Below are 22,853 nucleotides of genomic sequence, written 5' to 3' on the forward strand. Positions count from 1 at the left end.
AAGAAGTTGAACATATGTTTTTTAATATCATTTCCATTTCCATAATGGAGAATGATTTGAAGGCAAACAGAGGCTGTTCCTTGCCTTTCCCTTTTATGTCTACAACTTTATCTATAAAAGTTGATTGCTCTTTATTGAGGTAATCCTGGATTTTGTTTCTTGCTAGCCTGATCTTGTCAGTAAAAGCTTGCTGTGCCCTAGTACAGTCATTGTTGTCTGGCATAAATGGTCTATCCAGGGCCTTTGGTTTTTCTAACTGCATAAAATATCAAACTATTTCCCTGTGTCATTATCTGCATTTTCTATTTGCTTGTTGAAAAAAGATGTTTTTGCCTCGTAAATTATATTTTTATATTCTTTCTCTAATTGTTTCCAAGCCTGTTCATTTTCCTCCAACTTATTTTTTGCCTGACACCCTTTACGACTGCCTCTTTAGTTTTTTTAGGCTAGTCAGGGAAGTTGAGAACCCGTTTTTATGTTCAGATTTATCACGTATAGTTTTGATTTTGGTAGGGGCAACCTTTTCCAGAAAAGGTTTTATAACAGAACCATAAACGTCCACCAATTTTCTTGGGGAGCCCTGTTCCAAGGAAGACTTCATAATTATGTCCAGGCAAGTAGCCAATTCCTCATATTTCATGTTCTTCAGATTTCTACTGGCCAACATTTTAGACAAACTGTGCACTTGCTGTAATTTACCTGGTAATTCTAAACTTAATTCTATAAAAGCATGAACCAACCAAATGCAAGGTTTTGTTTTGATCCCTCCTGTATTAATGTTTCTTGCTGAAACCCAATCCAAGATTGGACCTTTCACAAGAGTGGGCTCTTGATTTTGTATGTAGATACCCGAGTCATAAGGTAGTTTTTCCAGAGATGTAGATTCTTTGTCCTCTTTGTCCTCCTTGTCTCCTCTCCACCTATTCAAGTCCCCCAGCAAATGTTCTGACGATTGAAACTACTCCTAACAATATCAGGTTCTAAAAACAAGAGAGGATGGGTTTAGATAGGGATTGGACTATGGACAGTACATATGCTAGTGACACAGTCCTATCTATGGATACTCACTACATGGGTTTCAAACAGACTGCTGGGCACACCGGACTGGACTGGGTCTCCAATCAGCAAGGTCCTCTGGTCACCACACGACAGGACTGGACAGGATCAGCACAGCATGGCACAGCACGGCACAGGATTGGGTTTAATCTGCCCTTCTTGGTTCTGAAGATAATTATTTAGCAGGCAAGCAGTTACAGCACAGCCCGGCTGCTTCTTTTGTTCCCCTTAGCTTTGTGGCATTCTTTCTGGTTCTGGAAATTCAAGGCCTAGTTGAAAATGGTTCAACTAATGGAATGGCCCTTTCTGCTTGTCAAGTTTCTGGAGTCTGGAGCCAGGGAAATGGATGGATGGTTCTCTCGCAGGTTGCTCCGCCAGCAATCGGTTAGTGGGTGAATCTCTGTGTGTTTTCTAAGCCCTCAGCTGTCTCTATTTATGCTTATGATAAAGGGGTTGTCTGCTGGTTTATCCTAAGCGCACCCCCTTAGGCTGGCGATTGGCTAGAGTCTCTTCTCTCACTTGATTGGAGAAGAAAGCAGGGTGTCACCATGATGGTGTGAGTTTATGAGTCAGAGAATCCTCCCCTTGTCCCTTGAACATAAAATCTACTTTTGGTACAATACATATTTACAGGTGTGCAATCTTTAGAACAATAACATTTATAAATCACATATTTTGTGCAGCAGATACTCCTCCAAGTGTTGTCGCTGTAGGTCTTGTGTCTGCTTTTGACAGAATTTCGCCCTTTTTGACCCGAACACAATGTCCAGTTTATCCGAAATTTTGTACAAATATGCACATTGAACATGGGCCTAAGGGTATAATGTTTCATACTTCTGGCACAAATACATTTGGTGTAAAACCACCTTTTCCGCCATTTCCTTCTAGAACATGTCACACGGTTTTTCTGCCTCTTAAAATGTACAGTCAGAATTTAGATACACAAATATGTGATTTTTGTAATTTAAACAATTTTAAGTGGTGAGTTATATGTCTTTAACAAAATGTTTCTTTGTGAATGTCCAGCCCCAAATGGCTGTTTGTCTCCGCCTCCCTCTGGCTCTCTGCAGTTAGAAGCAGTATCCTCCCATTTCCTCCAGAGGCCTAGGCCATTTTATGACTCTTCACACTTAGCCTTCCTTTGACTGGAGGAAGTCCATTGTCTTCTTCCCCTGGCAGACCAAATTCTCCTCCCCTAATCTAATCATTGTGTGATTTCCTGGTGGAGTGAGCAAAAGGGAGATGCCTGGCCTCCGTGGAGGAAGCTGTTGGACTGGTTAAATTGCTTTAGGCAGGCCTAAATTCAATGTCATTTTGTTACATCTTTTCTTGATTTAAAACAAACTTGCAATTTCAAAACAAGCAGCTAGAACACTTATTCCAGATTCTAAACCATGGGATTTAAATAGTTACAACCTAGGTTACTCTCAATAACAGGACACTTAGTTTTCAGATATTAGATTTCAGTTGTACAAGTTTAAATCCTTATGATGCAATCTACTGACAGCTGTCATCCAGGTGGCCACGGGTACTGCGCCCAGACTTTGACAGATTTTACAGGCAGGCACATTTTTGCTGTGCATGTTTTGATGACAAATTCAGCTTTTCAGGACATTGTCTGTTTATAATGATTTCTTGAATTAAATAAATTGCAACACCCAGCAAGAATATTGGATGTTTGAGGATGTTTTGTACCAGCATTCTGCAGTTTCAGCAACCAAGAAAAAAGATTTAAACACAAGATTTTGGGTTTCTTTCAGCAAAGTACTGCTTTTCATGCAGGCTCCACTTTTACTTGTTGGGCAGCGCAGTGACATGTTTCAGGAGTGAGAGCTGCGTTCCACCACTGACAACATGCATGGTAGATTTGGCAGCCATCTCTTTGTGCTTTGGAGAGAGCAATTTTCAAAGGTTTTGACACGCACAAGGGTTTCCGCGGCCATTTTGATAATTATGGCACCACCAGAACACAGTGATGCCGCTGGGCAGAGCATAAGTGGGTTAATACATCCCACAAAGTCCCCCCTCACGACTTCAATTTGACTGCCCATCAAGGGGAAGTCGGGAGATTGGCATGTCATTCTTTCTTTTTGGTCCAAGTGGAAAAATGTGTCTGCTTCTCCCATCAGTGCTGGATCGACAGGTTCTCCTCACCGGTTCCGGATGGGAGTATGGAGCGATACTCCAGGGCCCCTTGGATCTTTCCTCCTGGTCCCCGAGTGGTCCTCCTTGGTGCTTAGGATACATGGTTTCAGTACTATGATGACTGAACAGAGCATGGTTACGGACATTTCCCCACCACTATTCATGTAGTGGGGCATATGCATACATACAAGGTGGAATGGTTTTACAGTTGGAATTTTCTAGGGATCTGGAATGTCCCCCTCTGGGTTTCCCGATGGCTCCTCTAGTTGCCGCAGAGTATGCCTAGGATGGCAACACTTCAGCTGGTTGTTGTGGATCCACTTATCTTCCCCTTCTGCCAAACTGCCTTTGGGGTACGGATTTTGTAGTGGGTCATGGATGGTCATCTCTCCTCCATTTCTGAAATTCCATTAATCACTAGGGTCCAAAGTAATATCAAGTTGGTTGAGGAGGTCCCGGCTCATAAAAAAGGCGCAAGGGACACCTCGCGCAACCCAACAAGTCTCTACTATGCTTTTGTTATTCCTAGAAATGTAAACATACAACTGCTAAGCATAGGATGTTTAGAGTGGGGTGGTTCCAGATTCCGTACCCATTGCTGCACTGACTCTACGGTGAGTAGGGTCTGGTCTTTTGGGAGTTTGTTGAGTAGTGCTTCGCTAATGAAGGTTTCTTCGCTATTCAAGTCAACTCGGGCGAGGACAGAGTCCTTCCTGTCATTTGACTGAATTGGGAGGAAGAGCTGTTCACCCTTTTTCAGAATGCCAGCGAAGTTCTGTGCTGGTTTGATGTCAATTTTGGCTATGAACTTGGGGTTTTCGAATTGTGCATCAGTGTAAAATTTCAATTAATCTCCCTCCAGGGTGGAATGCCACTTAAGACTGAAAGGGAGGCTGATTTGTAGAAATGGAGAAGGGTTCACCTCACCTTTGGGTGGTCCCATAGCTATGACGGTGATGTGGGGTGCATCATTGTTCTGAAAATAGAACCAAACTAGTTTTTTGCTCAACCATGTGGCATGTGCCATTTAGACTCACATGGTTGACGCTTTGCTTTAATTTAATTGGCCTTTGGGTCTGCGTCCAGAGTACCTTGTTCACGCAATCTATGAGGGGAGACAGCCTGCAGAGGATGTCATCCCCTAGTAGACAGGGGGTTCCCTCTGGCACCACAACCAAGAACGGGTGCTTCATTTGGTGTCGCCCAATTTTAATTTCCAGCTCTGCAGACCCTTCAACAGGAATTTCCTTCCCTTCAAAGTTCTGGAGCTGTCCAGGAAGAGGGGTGAGAGGAATTTGGTATTTCTCCACCCTTCCCGAATTTAGTTGCTCATAGACCCTTTTGGACAGGAAGGTGGCTTGGAATCCAGTGTCCACTAGTGCTGGAATTGTGCATTGCCCTTGCACCTGGACAGAGGTGTAGAATCTACCTTCCTTCTCCTTCAAGGGGCAGAGGTAATGGGTGCTCTAGGCAAGCTTAATGGTCAATTTGCTTATTTCTGACTCTGACGCCGGGATGGTTGGGTCAAGAGCCGGTGTCGGAGTGGGAGAAGCTAGCAGAGGAGTCTCACACACCACTATTTGGGGAGTCACAGGCTCCCCTTGTTCTGTTTCTGGGCTGCCCCCCCCTTTCTGCAGGCAGTCACCGGAAGTGGTTGGTGAGGTTTGGGGTTCCTCTTGGGCTGGTTCTGGGTTGTTCCCTCCTTCTAGGAGGCGCTCCCCAGAATAGAGTGTGATACTTTGGGTATCTGAGCACCCAGTATCATGCTCAGTGATTTGAGGAGTCTCAGGCTCCTCCGATTCTGATTCAGGGCTGTCCCCCCTTCATTGGAGACAGTACTCAGAGGGGCTTTGGGGAGCTAGGGACTCTTGTTCCTCTGATTCTGGGCCGCCCCCACCCCCTGTTGGAGGCAGTCCCCAGACTAGGTTTGGGCATGATCCGGTGTGGGATCTTGGGGATCTGTAAAGAAAACAGGATAGTTGAATATGGGGGAAGTTTTGGGTTCCCCTGGATCTGATTTTGGGCTGCCCTCCCTTTTTGGAGGCAGTCACCAGGATGGGTTTTAACCAGAGGATTTTCATGCTGGTCATTATGGGTACTGATGATGGGCGGTTTCAACTCGGTCCCCACATCTACCCTGTCTGGATTTGGATCTTTTGAGACCCATTTTTCTTTGGGAGGAGTTCCCCCATCCCTGAAGGAGAAGATCCTTTTCCCAGAATCCTCTGAGGATCCCTCTCCTTCAAACTGGAAGATTTGTACCTCCTCCTCAAAATGGGTCTTTTTGGGCTCTTTATTTCTCCGACCTCCCCCCCCCTCTGTTCCTTGGGTTGCAGACTTTCGGGGGCAGGAGATTTTGGTTGCGGTTCCTGGGTTTCCAGGAACTTTTCACAAGTGGGGAAGGAAGCCTTCCTCCAAGGCTTTACAACCCCCTTCCCCTTGTGCCTCCTCGCTGGGATCCGGTGGGTTGTCGGGGTTCTTCCCCCGTCATTGCCCTGGAGCACCAGATCCTGGATTTCAGGCATTCTGAGCTGCAATGCTCATCTAAGGGTTCTGTTAAGCCCTCAGCATGCGACCCAGATCCTGTGCCATGTTCTGGATCTGGCGCTCTAGTTGGGACACCTGCTCTGGCTGGTATGGGGCCCTCATGTCTCCCCTGGGTTGATCCCGGGAAGGGTAGCTATCCCTTCTCCCGAAATACCCCGGGCTAGGGAAGTTTGGGTACCCCTCCACCCTTGGCCTCCCCTCTCCCGGATTGGGCTGTCTAGGCTCAGGAAAGTGAGGAAATAAAGATGGGTTGTTTTGGGGGTTAATGTTTGGCAGGTACCTAGGAAAGAAATTTGGTCCGGCATTTGGGGGATTACTGACCTCTTGGGGAAAGTGAGGAGGGAAGTTCCCTGGGTTTCCTGCTGTCTGGTTGGACCCCCCCCCTTAGGCTGGAGGAGTCCATACATAACCCAGGATGGGTCTATTTCCCCTTGTAGCGTGGGCTGATTTAGTCAGGGGAGAGAAGGGTCCCATTTGTGGGGTTACCTCCCGGGCTCCCTGTTTGTGATTGGCCCGAGGGCCTTCTGGGTTTGGGGTTGTTTGGATTCTGTGCGGGAAGGTTTTTAGGCCCCCCCAATCTCCAGATCTAAAATGGGGGCAACCTTCACCTCCGCCACTTTAGCAGCAGCAGGGGTGTTGTTTGTTTTGGGGCTTTTTCCAATGGCTTCTGCACCTCATAAATACGCGTGGCTTGTTCAATGACCCAGTCTAGTGATCTTTTTTTGTGGAAGTCCCTCACTAGCTGGGTCGTGATATACTTAGGGAGAGCATAAAAGAAGGTGTTTACAAATTCTTTACTGTCAGTGCGCACCCTTCTAGTGGTCTGCGTAAAGGCGCATTTTAATTCCTGAACAAATTCCTGTGGGGCCTGATCTTCCCCACATTGTAAGTTGTAGGCTGTCTTGCGAGCCTCTTGAGGATTCCTGTGAATGGAAAAATGTTTCAGGATGGCCGCCCTATAGGTGGACCATCTGGAATGATTCTGATCCTCCAGCCCCGCAAAGAAGCTGGAGTATTCGGGAGAAAAGGTCCACTTCATATACTGAATATAGCTTTGGCTGTCCTTCAGATGGAAAGTGTCCATCATCTGTTCAAATAGCTCAAGGTGCTCCCAAACCGAATATTTTTCATTCTTGTGGTAGGGGGCGTAATGACGCTCCTAATGGCTTTTAGTTGTTTCAGGGGATCCTTGGGCACGGCCCTTTTGACTTTGTTGGCTTTTTTAGTTCGGGTCACCCTAGTCCACTCATCCTCTGACTCAGAGGCACTGCTACCAGAGGTGGCTTTCTGGTCTCCAGGCTCTCCCGTATTCTGCATGCTTGGGAATGGCTGGCAGAATGTGAGGGACTAGTTTCTTGTGCCCTGTGGCGCTCAGAAGAGTCTTCTGACTCTTCCTTGCTCCCAGGATTGGCTGAGTACCCCCCGTCCTAGCTGGGAAGAGGTTTTTAATATACTCTTAGTGGGCCTACCGTCATGGAATTCCCCACCAAATTTTACCATCTGATCTCTGGGTAAGTTATGTTTCTGAGGATCCATTTCTCTGCTTCTCCCCTAATTGGAGTCTCCCTGATCAGAGAAGGTGGCCCTAGCACTTGGGAACCCATACATAGATGTCCGCCCATCCATTTCTGAGAGGTGCTGACCTATTGGCCCCATATTTCCCCTTGGGTTGAAGTCTACCATCCCCATGGTCTTTGGTTCATGTGAGCCAGTGGACATGGGGGTGGCAGAGTCCATGGAGTTGAAGAGATGAAAGCCTCTGGTGCCAGGGTTCCTGAGGTGATGGTCAGGTGTTTCCCTCTCCCAGAGGACCTCATCTCTTTCAGCCCCTACTCCCTGTTGATATGCAAGAACCTGACGCTTTTGTTCTTCTATCAAAGCCTTACTGGTCTCTATTAATTGTTCCTGCATGGCCACCTGTTTATGGAGCCTGTCATTTTTCTCAAAGAGAGCCTCATTGTCTCTCTGTGCTTCCTGCCTAATTTGAGAATATTGGGCCAATTTCTGCTGCAGGAGGGTCACCTCCTGAGTCCTGTCCTTGCTGGCCTGGTCATTCTTTGCTAGAGCATCTTCCACCCTCCTGGTGTGCTCAAACAATTTTTCGGAGTCTCTTTTGAGCTCACCCAGCCCCTGAAGGGCTAGGTGATTTTCCTCCATCTTGGTTTTTAAATAACTGACTTCCTGGCCTAAGGTGTCCCTTTCCTTTCCTGAATTAGAGTGCCCTTCTGTGCAGCCATGTCGTCCCTTTGTTTTTTGAGTGCACCAGCTTTCTGGCGCTCTTCATCAAATTCAGTTTGGAATTCAAGGTCTCTGAGAATTAATTTATTATTTTCCTCTTTTAAGGATTCTATGCGGTTCTCTAAAGTGACCATCTGTTCTGCGCATACTCTATTAAAATTGAATTGCTGTTCTAGATATGATATGATATGATAAGGCATTTGTAACGGGCCTATACACAAGTGTTTCAAGGCGCGACGAGGCAGTGGGGGAACAAGGAGAGACAGACAACGATCTTACTAGGTCAGGTGTCATTCAGATCGTGCAAGTGCAAGGGTAGAGGGGAAGGGAAAAGTGCATGGGGGAAAGGGAGAGGGGAAAGTGCAGTACAGGGTTATTAGCAGGATAAATAACAAGGGCCAGCTGGTGGCAAGTGCGAGGTAAGTGCAGACAAGTGCTGGGAAGGGGGGCTGTATGGATACAGACACAGTCCCGTAGTGCAGGGGTTGCCGTGGAGGCAGTGAAGGGGAGAGTGGCTGGGCCGAGAACGGTAAATGGCCCAGTTGCAGATTCAGTGCAGTTTCAGTAGTATAAGCAGGGGAGAGGGGGAGAGAAAGCGGAGGCAAAGAGGAAGGTTTTGAGGTGCTTCCGGAACCGGAGGTGGTTCTCCTCAAGTTTCAGGGAGGTAGGAAGGCTGTTCCAGAGGGAGGCCCCTGCAGTGGAAAGAGATCTGCCCCCAACTCGTTGTTTGGAGAAGCGGCTGACCCTGAGGGAGTTGGAGGCGGATGAGCGAAGAGCTCGAGAAGGAAGATATTTAGGAAGAGAGAGTTGAAGGTATTTTGGCCCAAGGCCCCAGACGGCCTTGTGGACAATGCAGAGGGTTTTGAACTTGACCCTCGCAGTCACTGGGAGCCAGTGTAGTAATTTCAGTCCTGGAGAGATACGGTCCCTGGGCTTGAGGCCAAGGACAAGTCTTGTAGTCCTGTTCTGGATGAGTTGCAAAGGGCGGAGAGTAGAGGCGGGCAGATTAAGATAGAGGCTGTTACAGTAGTCCAGCTTAGAGAGAACCAGGGCTCTGGAGACAGTGAGCTTCTGGGGGAAGGAGAGGAAAGGAAGGATACCTCTGAGGAGGTGTAGCTGGTAGTGTGACTTCTTAGATACGTCGGATATGTGAGGAGAGAAGGAGAGAGTGGAGTCGAAGATGACCCCAAGGTTTTTTGCCTTGCAGGTAGGAGCAGGAAGAGGGCCCAGAGAGGCCGGCCAGAGAGCAGCAGGGAAGGAGGGAGTGGGAGTGCCGATGAGTAGAATCTCAGTCTTACTGGCATTAAGGCAGAGGTCGTTGGCGGCACACCATTCCTGGATAGCAGAAAGACAGTCAGAGATGAGGGAAGGAGAAGAGGAGGCCGAGGGTAGCCTGAAAATGAGCTGGGTATCATCCACATAGCACTGAAAGTAGGGGCAGAGAGCGGCGATGTGGTGGGCGAAAAGTGCCAGATACTGGTTGAACAGCCAGGGAGAGAGGTTAGATCCCTGGGGGACACCACAGGTAGAGAAAAAGATGTTAGAGAGGAAAGACCCCAGTTGGACCTGGGAGGGTCGATTTGAGAGGAAAGAGGTCAGCCATGCCAGAGCCTGACCAGTGATACCGAGGTTATCACGGAGACGGTTGAGCAGGATGGTATGGTTGACAGTATCAAAGGCAGAAGAGAGATCAAGCAAAATGAGAACACATGGAATGTTAGAGTCAAGGTTCGAGAGCAGGTCCTCACGGATGTTCAGGAGAGCAGTTTTCGTGCTTCTGGCAGCTCTGAAGCCAGACTGATGGTCATGAAGACTACCAACACATTCAGCATGGAGATTAAGCTGGGAGATGGCCAGTTTCTCCAGGAGCTTGCCCAGGAAGGGAGTGATAGAGATTGGGCGATAGTTAGCTGGGCAGGAAGGGTTGGAAGAGGGTTTCTTAAGAAGGGGGTGCACAAGGGAGTGCTTGAGAGGGGATGGGAAGACTCCAGAGGCGAAGGAGTGATTGCAGAAGTCAGCAAGGGCAGGAGCCAAGGAGTCAATGTGGTCCTTGATAGTTTTGGAGGAACAGGGGTGGACCTGTTTTGACGAGACTTTCATAGATCGGACTTGTCTTGAAACCTCGTCAGCAGAAAAAAGGGGAAAGGAAGAGAAGGAGAGAGGAGGGGTGGCTGCAGAAGAGCCAGAGGAAGGGCAGGGAATAGAGGGGGGGAGGTTATAGGAGGAGAGTGAGGACAGGATGTCCTGAGTTTTTTAAATGAAGTGAGAGGCAAGTGCCGTGCAGAGGGCCTGGGAGGGGACAGGAGAGGTAGAGATTGCAGCAGGGTTGGCCAGCTCCTTGCAGATTTTAAAGAGTTCGGCCGAATTGTTAGATGCCGCAGAGATGCGGGCTTGGATAAGGGCTCTCTTCTTGGTGAGAACGGAGAGCCGGTATTGCCTTTGGAGCAGGCGATAGGCCAGTTTGTCAGAGGATGAACATGAAGCACGACATTTCCTCTCTGCCACCCTGCACTTGCGTTTAAGGGTGACGAGATCCAAGTCATACCAGGAGTTACATTTGGCTTTGGGCTTCAGGCGGATTCTCATGACAGGGGCAAGGATTTCAAGAGTATCCGATATAGCAGAGTGGAGAGTGGAGAGGGCTGTGTCAGGGTGGGAGTCAGCCGAAGGGGGAGGAGGGGGCAAGAAGGTGGCAGCGAAAGCCTCAACTGACACGCGCTTCATGGGTCGGATGACCGAGAAGGAAGGTGGCAGTGATGGGGGTGGCTTTGCCTGTGGCGTAGGGAGGGTGAGGTGGGAGGAGAGGAGAAAGTGATCACTCCAGGAGAGATGAGTGGAGAGAGGGACAGAGAGGGGAAGGTCAGAGGAGATCAGGGCATCAAGAGTGTGCCCTGCAGAATGAGTCGGCCCAGACGGGAGAATAGAGAGTGAGAGAGAGTTGCAGAGGTTGCAAAAGAGTCCAGAGGGGGGACAGGAGGCATCCAGGTGGATGTTGAAGTCTCCAAGAAAGAGGAGTTGAGTGGTTGTGGACAGGAGTGAGGAGGAGAGGTCCGCCCACTCAGAGAGGAAGGAGGAAATTTGACCAGGTGGCCGATAGATAGTAGCCACGGTAAGGGAATGGCTAGGAGAGAGAGAGAGTCGGCAGACAAGACATTCAAAAGAGGAGTAGGTCTGCGTGGGAGTAACAGTGGCAGGAATCCACTCAGGGAAGATAAGGGCCACACCTCCCCCCGTACGGTTGGGCCTGGGCACAGAGAGGATCTTGTAATCGTCGGGTAGGAGTGTGTCAAAGCTGGTGACAGAGCTGGCCGTGAACCATGTCTCAGTGAGACCGAGTACGTCAAGGTCAAGTTCCTCAAGAAGGCGGCAGATATCAGAGGAATGTTTGACAGCAGAGCGAGAGTTAAGAGTGGCAATGTGGAGAAGTTTGCCATCTTTGAAGGACTTCCGGGGAGGGGTACAGATCAGTGGTACACCCTGCGGAGGTGAAGAAGGAGCACGAGAGGGGGTGGGGAGGGAGGGAAGAGGCAAGTTAGTCGAGGACAGAGGAGGGGGCACAGCAGGAGAGGAAAGGAAGTTGATGAGGTGTGGGAAGCGTCTATCGAAGAGGTGAAGGTTGGCCTGAGAGCCTTGGACCAAGATGGTCCCTTTAGCATAGACATTAATGATGGCCTTAGAGGAGTGGAAGGAAGCCAAGAGGACATCCCAACGGGTGCCACCATTAATGGGAGAAGAGGAGAAAGGAGAGAGCACAGAGACCATATGAAGGGTCCATAGGACAGGAGAAGGCACGAAAAAGAGGATGTCAGTGAGAGTTTCCTTGGAGGAGGCACTAGTGTAGGTGTCAGCGATAGGGAGGCCTGGGTTGGAGAATAGGATGTCCTTTTTAAACTTTTTCCTACCAGATTTAGTGAGGAGAGGAGGATAGTCAATGGAGAAGCAGTTAGAAAAGATCGGTGAGATAGAGAGCACCATAGAATAGGAGGGAGTGGGTGGGGGAAGACAGGACAAGCGCAAGCGGACAGGAAGAGAGCGGCAGGCATTAGTTTACCACAAATTCAGAACATAGTAAGCGTATCAGGTACACAGTGGAGAGGCCACTTAAGTTTGTTAATCCTGCGGGGGGAGAAAAAACCCTAGTTTACCACAAATTCGGAACACAGTGAACACAGTAAAGGGTATCAGGTACACAGTGGAGAGGCCACCTAAGTTTGAAAATCCTGCAGAGGGAGAAAAAACCCTAGTTTACCACAAATTCGGAACACGGTGAACACAGTAAGGTGTATCAGGTACACAGTGGAGAGGCCACCTAAGTTTGAAAATCCTGCAGAGGGAGAAAAACCCTAGTTTCTAGCTTTTGTTGGCTCTATAGTAGAGAGTCCACTCTTTCCTGACACTCTTTTTGCAGTGTCAGTACTTTGGTATCCTGCTCTACCTTCTCTTGCTGCAGGATATCCAGATCTCCTTTTACTTTCATCAGGTATTGTCTGGTTTCTTTCTTTGATTCTTGACTCTTTTGTAGCCTTTGCTCTGCAGAGTCCAAATCAGTTTGGGTTTTTTCTAGTGATTGCACTTGCCTTTTTGCCAGGTCTAGTTTTTCGGCATATTTTTCCTGTATTTCTCCAATGTGGAGGTACAGGTATGCCACTCTTTTGGCAATTTTACATTGCTCTTCTTTTGCCCTTGGGGCCATGTACAATTCACTAAGTGCCATGTGTAATGGACCCTGATCCTGCCATATATCTAATTCGGTGGCAGTGGCTTGTTTTTTGATTTCCTGCAGCCAGACATTCTCACCCTGCTCCGTCCATTCACCCCTGACAAATAATGTGTGCAGTGGGTGTTCTTTTGCCATATTAATTTCTACTGGGGTCTCCATTCCGGAAATATTAATTTTCTTCTGACTTACAGGAGTATTTTATTTTTGCAAAACAGGCCAAACTCCTTAGAGCGTTTCTATTGAAGGGTGTTTTTACAGTGTAACACAGTGTGGTAGCCCAACAGGGTTTATGTACCCCGTCAGTTACCACGCTGTATTAGACTGTCACAAGTGCTATGTCTAATTCAGAAATCTCATGACGAGCCCCCAATCTATAAATGATTTCAATCGGGCGCTTCACCTAAGTCAACACCTAACGTGTAATGCACAACTGAAATCCTTATTTATTTTGTGTCTAAAAGTTATTTTAATCTGAACGATGTACCACTCATATCAAACCCCTCTCTTGGAATCCCCCCGGTCACACTGAATCAGAAATCAGGCAGGTTTGCAAAGTTAAAATATTTATTTATGTAGTTACAATATAATCACACTATGTTTAATGGGTATACAATGATCACCAATGGGGTGATGTAACAGTATGCAATCTCTTTAATCAGAAGGAGTAATAGTGAGCAAAACAATTCAGCACAGAAATAATACTTTTGGGTGTGTTCAGATCAAATAGCAGTTTGGCTACTATTTTACCCGGCACACCCCTCAAACCCCCCAATAGGCAACGTAAAGAGATAGGAATAGAGAGAGCAGGTATTCAGGAATGCAGAATTCAAACAAAATGTCAATCCCAATTTCCCCGCAGCAAACACAAGAGAGAAACAGAACTGATTGGCATACTATCAAAATGGTTTTAAAGTTACCCGAGAATGGATTGGGTAAAACACTAACAGGCCGATTCATGGAATAATTAGCGTGGCGCAAGTGGCCAAAAACGTGCGATTCGCAGTGGAATAGCGAAAATCGCAGTGCAAGTGCGAAAATCGCACGAAAAGCAGCGCACATCGATTCATGGAAGGCCGTGCGCGAGAAAACCATCGGATGTGCGCTAGAAAAGTGCGCGGCGCACGTTGGCTCATAGGCCATCTAATGGCGTGCGCCAGGTCACAGCGAAAATCGCACAGGCCACAGAGAAAATCGCACATAGCGCAGTGCACACAACAAAAGTAGGCGGAACACGGGGCGTAACACTCGGAATGGGGAACAACTTGCCAAAATGTGGGCGTCACGGGGGAAGTACAGGGTGCAAGTGCGCGGAACGCCCACACGCTCGCCTACAACCCGTATTCATGGAATCGAATAGGGCAAAAAAGCGCACGGTCAAACCAGCGCACAGGCACAAACACGACCGCCACAAGAAAGCATGCGGTAGCGTCTCTGCGTCTGTAATAAATGTGTGCCAAAAGGTGCGCCAACAAATAGCACCTATATACAGCCATGATGAATGTCCTATACTGTGGCCCTCCAGGACAAATGACGTGCAAAGGGGTACCCACAAACACGGACACCCGCTGACTGAAAAATAACGTGTGCGTGTATTCCGGGGTGTGCGTGAAGTCTCACACGCGATTTGGCAGGGTACATGGATTTCAGGGGTGCGCGGGAACTTCCACACGCGATTTGGCCGGGTACATGCACGGGAAGTTCCACACGCGATTTGTCTGGGTACGTGGATCTCAGGGGTGCGCGGGAAGTCACACACACGATTTGGCAGGGTACGTGGATTTCAGGGGTGCGCGGGAAGTTCCACACGCAATTTGGCCGGGTACGTGCGCGGGAATTTCCACACGCGATTTGTCTGGGAACGTGGATCTCAGGGGTGCGCAGGAAGTCTCACACGCGATTTGGCAGGGTACGTGGATTTCAGGGGTGCGCGGGAAGTTCCACACGCGATTTGGCCGGGTACATGCACGGGAAGTTCCACACGCGATTTGTCTGGGTACGTGGATCTCAGGGGTGCGCGGGAAGTCACACACACGATTTGGCAGGGTACGTGGATTTCAGGGGTGCGCGGGAAGTTCCACACGCGATTTGGCCAGGAAAGTGCGCAGGAATTTCCACACGCGATTTGTCTGGGTATGTGGATCTCAGGGGTGCGCGGGAAGTCTCACACGCGATTTGGCAGGGTACGTGGATTTCAGGGGTGCGCGGGAAGTTCCACACGCGATTTGGCCGGGTACGTGCGCGGGAATTTCCACACGCGATTTGTCTGGGTATGTGGATCTCAGGGGTGCGTGGGAAGTCACACACGCGATTTGGCAGGGTACGTGGATTTCAGGGGTGCGCGGGAAGTTCCACACGCGATTTGGCCGGGTACGTGCGTGGGAATTTCCACACGCGATTTGTCTGGGTACGTAGATCTCAGGGGTGCGCGGGAAGTCTCACACGCGATTTGGCAGGGTACGTGGATTTCAGGGGTGCGCGGGAAGTACCACACGCGATTTGGCCGGGTACGTGCGCGGGAATTTCCACACGCGACTTGGCTGGGTACGTGGATCTCAGGGGTGCGCGGGAAGTCCCCCACGCGATTTGGCAGGGTACGTGCGCGTGAATTTCCACACGCGATTTGGCTGGGTACGTGTATGACAGGGGTACGCGGGAAATTCTGCACGCGATTTGGCTGTGTGCTCCCAGGTATTCCCTGTACACCCTCCACGGCCCCTGCAGGCAGTCGACACCACAGGGGACTACCCTGCACACCTGCTCATGTCACCCAGCACCCCCACCCCCCAGCAGTGCAGGGGCAGCCTCCACCAGGCCCCCACTCATGTCTCCCACCACCCCCACCCCCCAGCATCCAGGGGCATCCTCCACCAGGCCCCCACTCATGTCTCCCACCACCCCCACCCCCCAGCATCCAGGGGCAGCCTCCACCAGGCCCCCACTCATGTCCCCCTGCACCCCCACCCCCCAGCAGTGCAGGGGCACCCTTCACCAGGCCCCCACTCATGTCTCCCACCACCCCCACCCCCCAGCCACCAGGGGCAGCCTCCACCAGGCCCCCACTCATGTCTCCCACCACCCCCACCCCCCAGCAGTGCAGGGGCAGCCTCCACCAGGCCCCCACTCATGTCCCCTTCCACCCCCACCCCCCAGCATCCAGGGGCACCCTTCACCAGGCCCCCACTCATGTCCCCCTGCACCCCCACCCTCCAGCAGTGCAGGGGCACCCTCCACCAGGCCCCCACTCATGTCCCCCTGCACCCCCACCCCCCAGCATCCAGGGGCACCCTCCACCAGGCCCCCACTCATGTCCCCCTGCACCCCCACCCCCCAGCAGTGCAGGGGCACCCTCCACCAGGCCCCCACTCATGTCTCCCACCACCCCCACCCCCCCGCCACCAGGGGCAGCCTCCACCAGGCCCCCACTCATGTCCCCTTGCACCCCCACCCCCCAGCAGTCATGGGGCAGCCTCCACCAGCCCCCCACTCATGTCCCCTTGCACCCCCACCCCCCAGCAGTCATGGGGCACCCTCCACCAGGCCCCCACTCATGTCTACCACCACCCCCACCCCCCAGCCACCATGGGCAGCCCCCACCAGGCCCCCACTCATGTCCAACTCATGTCTCCCACCACCCCCACCCCCCAGCATTGCAGGGGCAGCCTCCACCAGGCCCCCACTCATGTCCCCCTGCACCCCCACCCCCGAGCATCCAGGGGCACCCTCCACCAGGCCCCCACTCATGTCCCCCGGCACCCCCACCACCCAGCAGTGCAGGGGCACCCTCCACCAGGCCCCCACTCATGTCTCCCACCACCCCCACCCCCCAGCCACCAGGGGCACCCTCCACCAGGCCCCCACTCATGTCCCCCTGCACCCCCACCCCCCAGCAGTGCAGGGGCACCCTCCACCAGGCCCCCACTCATGTCTCCCACCACCCCCAGCCCCCAGCCACCAGGGGTAGCCTCCACCAGGCCCCCACTCATGTCCCCTTGCACCCCCACCCCGCAGCAGTCATGGGGCAGCCTCCACCAGGCCCCCACTCATGTCCCCTTGCACCCCCACCCCCCAGCAGTCATGGGGCACCCTCCACCAGGCCCCCACTCATGTCTACCACCACCCCCAGCCACCATGGGCAGCCCCCACCAGGCCCCCACTCATGCCCAACCCATGTCTCCCACCACCCCCACACCCCAGCAGTGCAGGGGCACCCTCCACCAGGCCCCCACTCATGTCCCCCTGCACCCCCACCCCCCAGCATCCAGGGGCACCCTCCACCAGGCCCCCACTCATGTCCCCCTGCACCCCCACCCCCCAGCAGTGCAGGGGCACCCTCCACCAGGCCCCCACTCATGTCTCCCACCACCCCCACCCCCCAGCCACCAGGGGCAGCCTCCACCAGGCCCCCACTCATGTCTCCCACCACCCCCACCCCCCAGCAGTGCAGGGGCACCCTCCACCAGGCCCCCACTCATGTCTCCCACCACCCCCACCCCCCAGCATCCAGGGGCACCCTCCACCAGGCCCCCACTCATGTCTCCCACCACCCCCACCCCCCAGCATCCAGGGGCACCCTCCACCAGGCCCCCACTCATGTCTCCCACCCGCCCCCACCCCCCCAGCAGTGTGGGGCACTCTCCACCAGGCTCCCACCCATGTCTACCACCACCCCCACCCCCCAGCCACCATGGGCAGCCCCCACCAGGCCCCCACTCATGCCCAACTCATGTCTCCCACCACCCCCACCCCCCAGCAGTGCAGGGGCACCCTCCACCAGGACCCCACTCATGTCCCCCTGGACCCCCACCCACCAGCATCCAGGGGCACCCTCCACCAGGCCCCCACTCATGTCTCCCAACACCCCCACCCCCCAGCATCCAGGGGCACCCTCCACCAGGCCCCCACTCATGTCTCCCACCACCCCCACCCCCCAGCATCAAGGGACAGCCTCCACCAGGCCCCCACTCATGTCTCCCACCACCCCCACCCCCCAGCATCCAGGGACAGCCTCCACCAGGCCCCCACTCATGTCCCCCTGCACCCCCACCCCCCAGCATCCAGGGGCACCCTCCACCAGGCCCCCACTCATGTCCCCCTGCACCCTCACCCCCCAGCAGTGCAGGGGCACCCTCCACCAGGCCCCCACTCATGTATCCCACGACCCCCACCCCCCACCCAACATGGGCAGCTTCCGCCAGCCCCCCACTCATGTCTCCCACCACCCCCACCCCCCAGCCACCAGGGGCAGCCTCCACCAGGCCCCCACTCATGTCTCCCACCACCCCCACCCCCCAGCAGTGCAGGGGCAGCCTCCACCAGGCCCCCACTCATGTCCAACTCATGTCTCCCACCACCCCCACCCCCCAGCAGTGCAGGGGCACCCTCCACCAGGCCCCCACTCATGTCCCCCTGCACCCCCACCCCCCAGCATCCAGGGGCACCCTCCACCAGGCCCCCACTCATGTCCCCCTGCACCCTCACCCCCCAGCAGTGCAGGGGCACCCTCCACCAGGCCCCCACTCATGTCTCCCACCACCCCCACCCCCCACCCACCATGGGCAGCCTCCGCCAGGCCCCCACTCATGTCTCCCACCACCCCCACCCTCCAGCCACCAGGGGCAGCCTCCACCAGGCCCCCACTCATGTCTCCCACCACCCCCACCCCCCAGCAGTGCAGGGGCAGCCTCCACCAGGCCCCCATTCATGTCTCCCACCACCCCCACCCCCCAGCATCCAGGGGCACCCTCCAGCAGGCCCCCACTCATGTCCCCCTGCACCCCCACCCCCCAGCAGTGCAGTGGCACCCTCCACCAGGCCCCCACTCATGTCTCCCACCACCCCCACCCCCCAGCATCCAGGGGCACCCTCCAGCAGGCCCCCACTCATGTCCCCCTGCACCCCCAAACCACAGCAGTGCAGGGGCACCCTCCACCAGGCCCCCACTCATGTCTCCCACCACCCCCACCCCCCAGCAGTGCAGGGGCACCCTCCACCAGGCCCCCACTCATGTCTTCCACCACCCCCACCCCCCAGCATCCAGGGGCACCCTCCACCAGGCCCCCACCCATAAAACCCACCACCCCCACCCCCCAGCCACCATGGGCAGCCCCCACCAGGCCCCCACTCATGTACAACTCATGTCTCCCACCACCCCCACCCCCCAGCAGTGCAGGGGCACCCTCCACCAGGCCCCCACTCATGTCCCCCTGTACCCCCACCACCCAGCATCCAGGGGCACCCTCCACCTGGCCCCCACTCATGTCTCCCACCACCCCCACCCCCCAGCATCCAGGGGCACCCTCCACCAGGCCCCCACTCATGTCCCCCTGCACCCCCACCCCCCAGCAGTGTGGGGCACCCTCCACCAGGCTACCACCCAAGTCTACCACCACCCCCACCCCCCCAGCCACCAGGGGCAGCCTCCACCAGGCCCCCAGTCATGTCTCCCACCACCCCCACCCCCCAGCATCCAGGGGCACCCTCCACCAGGCCCCCAACATGTCCCCCTGCACCCAGGTCCTCACAATCCCCAATCATGTGCGTTATGGTCAGCCTCCACAGCCAAAAGGCCCTACCAAGTAATCCATTCACCCACATGGAAATGGAAATTACATGTTACACCCCCAATGTTCATAAAGCAAATGAACCCATGTCCGTCACACACAATGGTTGCAAATGAATGGGAAAGCACCCAACATGACATGCATGAAACCAATGAGATGATACCACACAGTGAAGTATGAAAACAAAATTGTATTAAAAAAAAATTGAATGCAAATGAAATGAAACAAACTACAATGGCAATGAAAAAAAGATAAGTTGCATGTCCGCCCAAAAAAATCAAAACTACAAATCCAAATCCAAAGAAATGTTGTTCAAAGTCACATTAAAAATAAAATCAATCCGAGAGATAAAAATAAATGCAAAGACCATTGCTCCATGGAGAATAAATCAAAAATAAAAAAATAAAACAATCCAATGAAGAACTATGTACAAAACATCCAAGGGTCCATGAGCCCAACTGAACAAAGGAAACCTACAAAAAACCCTAACTAAAATGCAACTATATACAAAAAGTGGAGCAGTGTCCGTCGACTCCAAATCATAAGAAGAAACAAATGAAACCTAAAACTAAAGAACTATATACAAAGGCGGCGGGCAAGTCCAGCGGCTCACTCTGTGGTGTTCCGGGCCAGGGCATCATCAAACTCCTCGTCTATATCCCGGAGGCGGTCCTGTTCCATGGCCCCGAGGGTCCGCAGGGACGACGCCATCTGCTCCTCCAACCCCCTGCGGATTGCCTCGAGGCACTCGGCCCGCCTCAGGGCCCTCCGCATGGAGTTCTCCGCCCTGACCATCGTGAGCCGCGCCTCTTCCGCCCGCCGCCGCTCTGCACCTATCTGCTGACCCAACCGCAGCCACACGGAAGACACTTCCTGTCCTGGGTCCTCCTGCCCTCCGGCCGATGCCTGCCCCTCCGATGTTGATGGCCCCGAGCCATGATGCCTCCCATGTTGACTCTGCTGCTGCCTCCGACGCAACTGCCTCTGCCAGCACGACGGCATCCAGGCTGATGGAATCCACCGACGCCGTCGTGCACGTGCCCTGCCTGATGATGCCGGCACATCCTCCATCTGCTGGGGTACAGTTGCTGTGGTGTCCACCCCTGCTGGACCTCCAACTCCCGACTGGCTGCATTGGTCAGGGCAGGTCCACAGGGGGCCCTGGTGGCATCTGGGCCGGAAGACGGCAAGGAGAACGACCGGCGTATAGCCTCCACAGAGGAGGAGAGGGCCACCAGATTGGCCGACACATGCAGGAAACCCCCGAACATGGAAGATCCCAATTGGGCCACGTCGGCACGGTGCTCTTCGTGATGATGTGCGTGCTCCTCCTGGGAAGCACGCACGTCATCACGAATTGCACCTGCGTGCATCGCGACCCCAATCAGGACCTTCTCCATACGGACACGGGTCCCCTCGTCCGCTGGTGGAGGGGAGTCAGGTGACATGGACATCCCCTCTACCTGCGGACGGGCCTGGGACGGGGCATCCCTGCTGGTGCATGGTGGTGCACTCACAGGGTCAGGGACAGCGACATGCACAGGCCCCTCCACGGTGACCTGTGCTGCCTCCTGCCCCTGCCCCTGGACTGCACCACTTGCACCAGCAGGGATGCCCCCACCAGGCCCCATGTGTGCCTCAGTGGCGGCCTCCTCCTCCTCTGTGGAAACCACCAACCTGGATGGCTCCTCACTGTCTTCCGCCATAGCAGGCCCCTGTGGGGGCTCACCCACCCCTTCCGCTGCAGCCGTGGGGGCATCCCCGCTGCCTTGCTCCACAGCGCCGTCTCCGCCCTCTTCTTCACTAGCCGCTGCGTAGAGGGAGACATAGAACACAAGCATCAGGGTACTGTTCAATGGTCCCCTAGACAGGAAGCAATAGCAGATGAGTACCCCTGTCAAAGTAAACTTCCATCATGTCCCTCCACAAAACATGGGTCAGTCCAGGCAAAACACACACAGTAACAGGCATGGTGCATGCCATGGACATTTCCATACATGTCCAATGGACTCTTGAAACATACAATGATATGGAACTCACATGCATCATGGGTCATGCCTATCACATGCACACACTTCACCTCAGTCACATCCATCTGGCCTCATACACCCCAAACACAGCGGATACAAGGGTAACTAGGCTGCATCAGTGAATCTGTGCATTGTCACACACATGTGTCATGCATCCATGGCATTCACAAGTCACAGACACACAGGTCAGGCACACAGACATGGCTACCATATATGTACCTGGCATCAGCACCCATCCCTCACCCCCACCCATGTCCAGGAACAGAGACTGGCATGCTCTCATGTGTAAAATCTGCATAGGGCTCCCCATGTGGCATTTAAACACATGCAACAACCATGTGGTTCACACATCACTGGTCGCACATGCATTACCATGATGTCCCTGCACACATACATCCATACATGGCCTATGTCACACATACAGGCAAGTATCAGACAACTAGCACACCGCAACATGCCCTGTCTCACACAGCAATGCTTGGACACTTACCGCTCAACTCCAGACGGGTCTCCCTCTCAAGGATCTGGGCGTGGAGCGCTGGGCGTACACGTTCCAGGACCCTCATCTGGATGGAACTCATGCGGCCCCGGCCCCCCTCCACGAGGCGCCGGGCCTTCACGAGGGTCCTGGACCTCAAGTCCTCCCAGCGCTTCTTGATCTTCTGGACGTCGCGGGTTGCCACCCCCTCCGCGTTGATGGCAACCACAAAGTCGGCCCAGATCCTCTCCCGTCCTTCCTTGCTGGCGCGGGACGATCCAAAGAGGGCATCATACTGCCCCGGGACATGCTCCACCAGGACACCAACTTCGGTGGCAGTGAAGCTGGTGCCCCTCTGCCCCTCTGGCCTGGGGCTGCCACTGGTGCCAGATGTGGAAGTGCCCGACATGGCAACCCCAGAGGCAGGAGTCGGTGGGCAACTGGGTCCTGGGGCTGGGCTGTGGAGCGATGTTATCCCAGTCGGGAGTCTTCAATTCCAGCAGGGGTGGACACAGCAACTGGACCCCTGCAGATGGCTGATGTGCAGGCACCAAATGGCAGGTCACGGTGGCAGCAGGCAGGCAGGCAGCAGCAGTAGATGGCATGTGGGAGGCTGCTCGGGGCACTGGGGGGCAGTAATTCGGCCTTCTGGGCAGGAGCATGGTCTTCCGTGTGTTTTCGCGTGGCCAGCTTGATACGGAGTGATTTGGCACGTGAAAATCCTGCACGTCAGCGTGAAGTTCGAGGAAAGTCCCTTAGCGCGTAATCGCATCAGCACACATACGCGATTCTATTGGACCAAAGGCCCTCAGCGCGTAAGCGCGTCTGTGACGTGACCCGCACGGGTGTTTCCCTCATAGCACGTGATGACGGAGCACACGTGGAAAGACTGCACGTCAGAGTGTCATCGCGTGTAATTGGACAAAAGTGCGCCTACACGCGATTGGCCTATGTACGTGTATTTCAGGGGTGCGTGGGCACTTACACACGTGAGTACATCAGCGCACGTGTATACCGGAGTGCGCGGGAATTTCCACACGCTATTGGCCTGGGTACTGGATTTCAGGGGTGCGCGGGAA

The sequence above is a fragment of the Ambystoma mexicanum genome, chromosome 7p (genome assembly GCF_040938575.1).
Source record: "Ambystoma mexicanum isolate Mex_15411 chromosome 7p, UKY_AmexF1_1, whole genome shotgun sequence".
In the NCBI taxonomy this organism is placed as follows: domain Eukaryota; kingdom Metazoa; phylum Chordata; class Amphibia; order Caudata; family Ambystomatidae; genus Ambystoma; species Ambystoma mexicanum.